A 9,494-nucleotide genomic window follows, 5' to 3' on the forward strand; every position below is an offset into this window, starting at 1 on the left:
CTGACACTCTCGTAACATGTTATGGAGTAGTTGAGGTTTTTTCAGATGATTTTAGAGATGGATAAATGGAAGCGAGAGCACAGGAACCAGAGAACAGCATGCAGTGGGGGAACTAACAGGCACAGACTGCCTTTTGAAAACACATGGAGTACCTCTAGAGTATAGCGTCTGGTATGACATGATGACATGAGGAGTGGCTGGGGGAGTAGCGAAGCCCTGCTGCTAATAGCAGGGACGAAGCTATTGAGGCCAGCGGGTATTTGTATTAAGTATAGCTGTCGTTGTTATTAACACGTTAAAGAGCACCTGATTTCTTTTTTTTTTTTTAATGTTTATTTTTAGTTTTGGGAGAGACAGAGACAGAATGCGAGTGGGTTAGGGGTTAGAGAGAGAGAGGGAGACACAGAATCCGAAGCAGACTCCAGGCTCTGAGCTGTCAGCACAGAGCCCGACACTCTGCACAGGGACTCGAACTCACGAGCTGTGAGATCATGACCTGACCCGAAGTCAGACATTCAACCGACTGAGCCACCCAGGCGCCCCAAGAGTACCTGATTTCTATCAATTATTGAAGATAACAGCTACATAAACTGGAGTGAGTTTGTTGTGTATTTGTTTTCTGAATGTGAAACGGCCAAGAAGCAGCATTAATGGGGTGCCTCATTTTTTTTTCAATGTTTTAAATTTATTGAATAAATTTATTTATTGAAATTTAGTGAATTTATGTATTGAATAAATTTATTGAAAAAATTTATTTATTGAAAAAAATATTGAATATGTGAAAATGTGGGACTCACATATGCTCACACAATGACCAGCCAGGGAGTACATCTGATAGGGAGCAAACGGGATTTTTAATTGCCTGACAGAACCAATCCAATAGAATTTTAGAACAAGGCGACTGGAATTTTAAAATGTGCTCCAAAGTAAGACGTTATAGAAGGTTATAAAAATATATTACCTGTTAGTGTCCGCAACTATGTAGGTGGCTATGACACCCTATCACTCTCTGAGAAAAGTAGATTATGCTAGAAAGTGTTTTCCAAGTCCTCCACCAAAATAGTTCACTGACAAGTGAGTGCTGACATTTTTTGGAAAACCCCAGGGCTCCTGGTTATTAACTTCTGGTCATTCACTAAAATAGTGGTCCTCAGACTTTAGCATGCATCAAAATCATCTGGAGGGGTTATTAAAATTCAGATCGCTGTACCCCAACACCAAAGTATCTGATTCCATAAGTCTTGGTAATAATTTGCATTTCTAACAAGTTCCCAGGTGACACTACTGCTATTGCTAATGAGGACACACTTTGAGAACCTTTGCACTGGAATACGTTACCAGATTTCAGCTAGAATTCTGTGAGTTGCTGAAGGGACCAAATTGAGCAGATCATAAAGGCCTATTAAAAATTTAGAGGACCACCAGAGTCATCCAAATGGCCCTATCTTTAAACATCATGGTTGTTTGGTTAAACATCGTGGTATCTTCTGGTACATACTGCAGGATGCATCATCGATGGAATAAAACCATAACATTTTTGTCAACTCACAAGAACTGTCATTGAGAACTTTCCCATCTCTACCACAAACTTCAGTATTTATTGCCCTTGAAAGTGCGTGTGAGATGTCAACCTTGCTGGCCCTTTCTATTCTTTTTTTTTTTTAATTTTTTTAAATGTTTATTTATTTTTGACAGAGAGAGAGAGAGCATAAGCGGGGGGGGGGGGGGGGGGGGGGGGATGCAGAGAGAGAGGGAGACACCAAATCCAAAGCAGGCTCCAGGCTCTGAGCTGTCAGCACAGAGCCCAATGCAGGGCTCAAACTCACAGACCGCGAGATCATGACCTGAGCCAAAGTCAGGACGCTCAACCGACTGAGCCACCCAGGCGCCCCTGGCCCTTTCTATTCTTGAAGGACTGTGTTCTCAGAACTGTTCCACAACCATCCTGTAAAACCATCATTCCCGGTGCAACTAGCAATGCAATTGGATCAGCTGGCATCTGTTCCACAAACAAATCCTGTAGGATAATTATGGACAATTAGTGTTCAAACTACTGGATGACTAGAAAAGTTTTGGGTTTGGATTAGTTTGGTCTAGCATGGATTCCATACATTTACACCCAAAAAATCTATTGAATGACTGTCCTTTTTCTAAGCAAAAGAGTCATCTTTGCTTTTGGGCAGATATTGGGAATACTGGTAGTACAGCACTGCTTTCTTGGTTTTTATGTGAGAAAACAAATGCTAGAGTCAATATGGTTACAGCTGCACACACTTTCTTGGGCTAATGTGTCCTGATTACATACATCAATGTACATACATACATCAATGTAACCTGGATGTTGTCTGGAATTTAATTTTGACGCCACTTGAGTAATTGTTATAAATGATCATTTCATGATTATGTATGTGTTAGATACATCTGACCATTCTATACCCCCAGTACTAGCCTAAAATGCTTGGAGTCATGAAAGCAGAACTTCCTTCACTTTCTGCTAATCCACCAACAAATTTATTTGAATTCACATTCACACTTCCTTTTTTTTCTCCTTGTCACACGCACCTGCCTTTCTTCCCATCCGAAAAGCAACCAAGCCACTGGTGATCTACATGCTTCTCCCGCACCTCCCCCGCCAAAGCATCTTGCCCACTCAATTACTCCTTTCTCTCTATCTTCAATCTCTCTCCCTGGAGGAGAATGTTCCCGGAAGTGTGGTTTATGAGTCATGAACCTCAACACAATCTGGGAGTTTTTAGAAAAGGCAAACTCATAGGCCCCACCCTAGACCTCTCTGTTTTGACAAATTCTCAGATAATTTTGTCACAAGTATGAGAAGCATTAGAATAGTGCAGTGGTTCTCAGACTTATCTACACATTGGAATCACATGGAAGCTTAAAAAAAAAGCTATTGATGCTTTGGTCCTATCTCCAGTGATTGATTCCATTCCTCTAAGATACAGCCTGGGCACTGGATTTCTTTTTAAATAGACTAGTTTTTTTTTTGTTTTTTTTTTTAATTTTTTTTTTTTTTTTTTTAACGTTTATTCATTTTTGAGACAGAGAGAGACAGAGCATGAACAGGGGAGGGGCAGAGAGAGAGGGAGACACAGAATCTGAAACAGGCTCCAGGCTCTGAGCTGTCAGCACAGAGCCCGATGCGGGGCTCGAACTCACGGATCGTGAGATCGTGACCTGAGCCGAAGTCGGCCGCCTAACCGACTGAGCCACCCAGGCGCCCCTAAATAGACTAGTTTTAAGAGCAGTTTTAGGTTCACAGCATAGAGATTTCCTGTATACCTTCTGCACTTAAATACACACAGGAATTTTCAAAAGCTCTCCAGGTGAGCCTCATGTGCAGCCAACTTTAGGAACTACTCTCCAAAATATTTTTCTTATCAGTACTTCAATAGAATTTTCTTACTTTCTTCCAATTCCTCTCAATTGCATATCTACGTCTAAAATTTTTGTTGTTTTTTCACTTATAAGCTTGACTATTCCCTACTTTCTTTCTCCACTTACCCACCTCCTTTTACCACCCAGTCACTGTGATTTCTTCTGCATTTCCACCATTCTCTTATCTTCAACAAGAGATCCTTTTAGATCTTACCTTACTCGATTTCTCTGGGCATTTGGTGCTAACTTCTGAACTCTTCCCTTTCATTGTTTTCCCGACAACCCAATCCCTGGGGTTGATTCCCCACTTCTCACTCATTCCCAGTCTATTAGATTTCCTCCTGTGCCATTCCTTATGCACTGATGTTCCTCAAGTTTACATTGCAGGTTCTCTTTTGGACTATCTAGCTGTCACATAGCAGGAAATTTGGGGATACGTGGAGAATTTTTAAAAATTAACTTTTAATGTATTAATGAACAGCATGTGAAAAGTCACTAAAGCCAAACACAGCTAAAACACGTAGAGGTTTCTGGCTACTCTACATTTTCGACAAAAACAAGTAAAGGAAAACTTGCTGGGGTTTTTGTTTGGAATTTCGTTGAATCTATAAATCAGTTTGTGGAGAAATGATATTTTAACAATATTGAAACGTCCAATCTGAGAACATGGTATATCTTTTATGTTTTTAATTTCTGTCATCTAGGTTTTATAGTTACCAGAGTAGAGAGCTTTTACACATTTTTCATAACCATGTTTTACTAGATATTTGATGTTTTGGTGCTTTTGTACATGGCATCTTTTAAATTCTATTTTCTATTTTCTTGTTTCTAGTATATGGAAATACAATTCATTTTGTGCATATTGATTTGTATACTATCACCTTGCTAAATTTACTTATTAGTTCTAGTAGTTTCTTTGTAAAGTCTTTTGAGTTTTTTGTACACACAATTGTTGTTGGCAGATAAAAATAATTATATTTTATAATCCCCAGTCTTTATGGATTTGCTTTTTTCCCCTTGCTTTTTTTAATCAGATAGGGTCTCCAATATTATAGTGAATAAAGTATTGGCAGCTGAGGCGCCTGGGTAGCTCAGTCAGTTAAGCATCTAACTCTTGGTTTCAGCTCAGGTCATGATCTCATGGTTCATAAGTTTGAGCCCCACCTCAGGCTCCACACTGACAGCACAGAGCCTGCTGGGAATCTCTCTCTCTCTCCTTCTCTCTGTTCCTCCCAGCTCACATTCTCTCTCTTTCTTAAAATAATTAAGTAAATTGAAAAAAAAAGTATTGGCAGTAGATACCTTTGCTTTGTTCCCAACTTTCTTTAAGGTGAGATTTTTTTTCATATTTCACTCATATGTGTTGTTAGCTTTATGGTTTTGGTAAATACTTTCAGTCATAATGAGAAAGTTTGACTCTATTCTTAAATTGCTGAGATTTTTACCAGTTTAAATTTAATTATATGACGTTTATGCATCTGATGATAAAGTAATATGGTTTTTCTCCTTATTCTGATAGGCTGGTGAACCACATTGATTGATGTGGGATGATATCAATCATAATGTTTTGTTTGTTTTTGCTGGGTTAATTATTTGATATTCTGTTAAAGATATTTACATTTATGTTCATGAGTGATTTTAGTCTGTAATTTTATCTTCTTGTAATTTTCTTGTTGTGAAATCAAGCCAAATCTTACCCAGTGGTCTGCTGGTAAATGTCCAATCATTAGCTTTCCAGGGAGATAAAAGGCCTTGGTTTATAGCAGTTGATGATTACCTTGGTGAATAAAGTCCCATGACAGCTGATTTCAATCTATCATGTGATGTCACTGAACGAACAGGTGGGAAGACAAGTTCATACTTCATTCTTGTTAGCCTGTGCAAGCTGGCTCCAGCATTCCACTGCTCTGACCAAAAAAAAAAAAAAAAAAAAAAAGTTCAGAATTGTTCTGTCATGCTTTATACTCGATAATTGGTGCAATATTGGTATTTCCAAGTCTGCTTTAAAATTTTTTTTACTGGTCACAAGGTTTTGAATAGTTTGGTCTTATGACTCCTGAAATATATATATTTTTTTCTTTTTCTTAATGTAAAAAAAAAATTGCCCTTTTCTGTGAAGACCATATCATCAGTTGCACTGTGTCTTTCAAGAGAAGTGCATAGTTAGTATGTAAATGACATATTGACATATTCCAGGAAAAAGAAAATCAAATGAAGCAAAAAGCAAAACGAATCTTTATGATCCTACTACCTGACAAGGACATCTGTAGTTGGCTAAATAATTAGCAGTGGATTTTGTCAAATGCTATTGGAGAAAGATTTATGTTAATAATGGCTCATTTTGTTTTACGCTAAAACACTAGTTTAATCAGTGGCTGACTTTCTCTTTAGCTAAAACATTAGCTAAATCACAGTGGGAAAATAAAATCCAGAGGTGGAAACTAATTGGAAACATTGCTTTTAGGTAATGAAGCACTTATGCATCCATTTGGGGGATTCATTAAGTGTTAGTTTGGGGAAGTTTTCATATAACTCAACTGAAAAATGCATAATTGTGATTGAGATGTATAATTACCAAAATATAAGTACAAGGGAAATCTGGCATTTCATTTCATCAAACATTCCATCAAAATTTGACTAAACTTTAGGGGTCCAAAAAATAAAAAAGATGAACAACAATGTATTCCACTACTTCAGGAACCTAGCAAGGAACAAACACATTTAAACTAATAACAACACTAACAGGTGATAAGGGCAATTAATGAGATTTATAAAAAGTGCTATAGGAACACAATGTGAGACCAATACATTCTTTCTAGGTGGGAGACAAAGTCTATTGATAGTGTTATTGTCTGTCTGTCTGTTTCTCTCTTTTTCTCTCCCACACTGCTCCCCATCAACAAATTAACTATTTTGAAGATGAATTAAAAAAAGTGTCAAAGTAAGAAGTTGCTGCAACTGAGATCAAAGAGGTTGTTGCCTGTTTTCTCCTCTAGGATTTTGATGGCTTCCTGTCATACATTTAGGTCTTTCATCCATTTTGAATTTATTTTTGTGCATGGTATGAGTAAGTGGTCCAGTTTCATTCTCCTGCATGTCACTGTCCAGTTTTCCCAGCACCTATTGCTAAAGAGACTCTCTTTTTTCCATTGGATACTCTTTCCTGCTTTGTTGAAGATTAGTGGGCCATACATTTGTGGGCCTGTTTCTGGGTTCTCTGTCTGTTCCATTGATCTTTGTGTCTGTTTTTGTGCCAATACCATACTATCTTGATTACAGCTTTGTTATACAGCTTAAAGTCCAGAATTATGATGCCTCTAGCTTTACCGTTCTTTTTCACATTACATTGGCTATTAGGGGTCTCTTCTGGTTCTGTAATACAGCTTGAAGTCCAGAATTGTGATGCCTCCAGCTTTGGTGACATGTCTCCCGAGGTAAGGGAAACAAAAGCAAAAAAGAACTCATAGGACCTCATCAAGATAAAAAGCTTCTGCACAGCAAAGGAAATGATTAGAAAAACTAAAAAGCAACTGATGGAAAGTGAAGACATATTTGCAAATGACACATCAGATAAAGGGTTAGTATCCAAAATCTATAAAGAAGTTCTCAAACTCAACCTCCAAAAAACAAATAATCCAGTGAAGAAATGGGCAAAAGACATGAACAGACACTTTTCCACAGAAGACAATCAGATGGCTAACAGTCACATGAAAAAATGCTCCACATCACTCATCATCAGGGAAATAGAGATCAAGACCACAATGAGATACCACCTCACACCAGTCAGAATGGCTAAAATTAACACCTCAGGCAACAACAGATGTTGGCAAGGATGTGGAGAAAGAGGAACACTTTTGCACTGCTGGTGGGAATGCAAACTGGTGCAGCCACTCTGGAAAACAGTATGGAGGTTCCTTAGAAAATTAAAAATAGAAGGGTGCCTGGGTGGCTCAGTAGGTTGAGCATCAGACTTCGGCTCAGGTCATGATCTCACGATTTGTGAGCTAGAGCCCCACATTGGGCTCTGTGCTGATGGCTCGGAGCCTAGAGCCTGCTTCGGATTCTGTGTCTCCCTCTCTCTCTTTGCCCCTCTGCCGCTCGTGCTCTGACTCTCTCAAAAATAAATAAACATTAAAAAAAAATTAAAAATAGAATGACCCTATGACCCAGAAATTGCACTACTATGTATTTCTCCAAGGGATACAGGAGTGCTGTTTCAAAGGGGCACATGCACCCAATGTTTATCGCAGTACTATCACACACACACCCACACACACACACGCACGCATAAAATTATATAATGGAATATTACTCGGCAATCAAAAAGAATGAAATCTTGATGCTTGCAACAATGTGGATGGAACTAGAGTGCATTATGTTAATCAAAATCAGAGAAAGACAAATATATGACTTCACTCATATGTGGAATTTAAGATACAAAACAAATGAACATAGAGGAAGGGAAGCAAAAACAATACAAAAACAGGGAGAGAGACAAACCATAAGAAACTCTTGAATACAGAGAACAAACTGAGGGTTGCTGGAGGGGTTTTTTTGGGGGGGATCGGCTAAATGGGCAAGGGGCCTTAAGGAGGACACTTGGTATGAGCACTGGGTGTTATATGTAAGAGATGAGTCACTAAATTCTACTCCTGAAATCATTATTACACTATATATTAGGTAACTCGGATGTAAATTTAAAAAGTAATAATGATAATAAAAAATAAATTAAAATTTAAGTAACCAAAAAAATATAAAGAAGGGTCAAAGTATCCCTTCCGTAAACCAGAGGAAGTTACTTTTGCTCCAAGTCCTATTGTTTGCTTTTAAAAGGGGTGCTCAAGTCAAATAAAGGGGCATTCATTCCCAGTGGGATATCTTCCTTTGGAGAACTCCAGAAACATTACTATTGTTGAAGAGCTCCTCAGCAACAAGTGAGCATAGCACATTCATGGTCAATGAATACCATTCTCCTAGGAAAGAGACAATGGATATCTGAAAGGTGAAGTTGTTTTTCTAATGATAAGAAATGGAGCAGTCTCAGAATTGTCCAAAATAATCTTGTTTATCGATTAGGATAGGTTTTATCATATCTTTATACATGATGACTGTTAAAAGAGCTGATGAGATATTTTCCAGAAATATCTAAAGTTTTCCCAGTGCAAACTAAAAATGCAGTGTCACTTGTTCAAACACAAGTAAAATTTCAAGATGGCAGTAGCTGCACATTAAACCCAGTACAGGGCTCTGTATTACTACACAGTTCTCAAGCCCATGAAGCCAGTCCTGACCGAAGGGCAGTATCACTTTATGTACTGGAGCAAGCTAAATCTTTGTCATTTGGTTTAGAATGAGAAACCATGAGCTTTGAAATGCAGCAAGTGTGGGTCTGAATACTACTTCCATCACATGTTACCTACTAGATGCTGGACAAGTTATGAAATTTTCCATGTTCCTCACTAAAATGTGGCCATGAAAACTTCCATTGCAAGTTCTAATAATATACATGAATAAACGTGTGCATTTTCTTCTAGTGACTTTACAAACAATTAAAAGTATTATAAAAAGTTTGTGCAAATTAGTGGCTTTACAGTATTGCTACTAGTTTTAGAAAAATAATTATTAAAACAATCCATTCTTTTTTTTTTTTTAATTTTTTTTAATGTTTATTTATTTTTGAGACAGAGAGAGACAGAGCATGAATGGGGGAGGGTCAGAGAGAGAGGGACACACAGAATCCGAAACAGGCTCCAGGCTCTGAGCTGTCAGCACAGAGCCCGACGCGGGGCTCGAACCCACGGACCATGAGATCATGACCTGAGCCGAAGTCGGACACCCAACCGACTGAGCCACCCAGGAGCCCCAATCCATTCTTTTTTAAAAAATGTCCTTGCCTTTTGTTGACATCCTTCATTTTGGTTGTGAGCTACCAATTACAAGTTAGATCACTAAAAAATCATTTTAAGACCAGATTTTATGATATTTAAATAAGTTATGGAGTTAGGATTAAGAACATAATATCATGTGAATTATATATTCTGCATATTATATTCATTATTGTAACATTTCACCATTATTTGGGGGACTCATAGTCATTTAAT

The sequence above is a fragment of the Panthera leo genome, chromosome C2, assembly GCF_018350215.1.
Source record: "Panthera leo isolate Ple1 chromosome C2, P.leo_Ple1_pat1.1, whole genome shotgun sequence".
Taxonomy (NCBI): Eukaryota; Metazoa; Chordata; class Mammalia; order Carnivora; family Felidae; genus Panthera; species Panthera leo.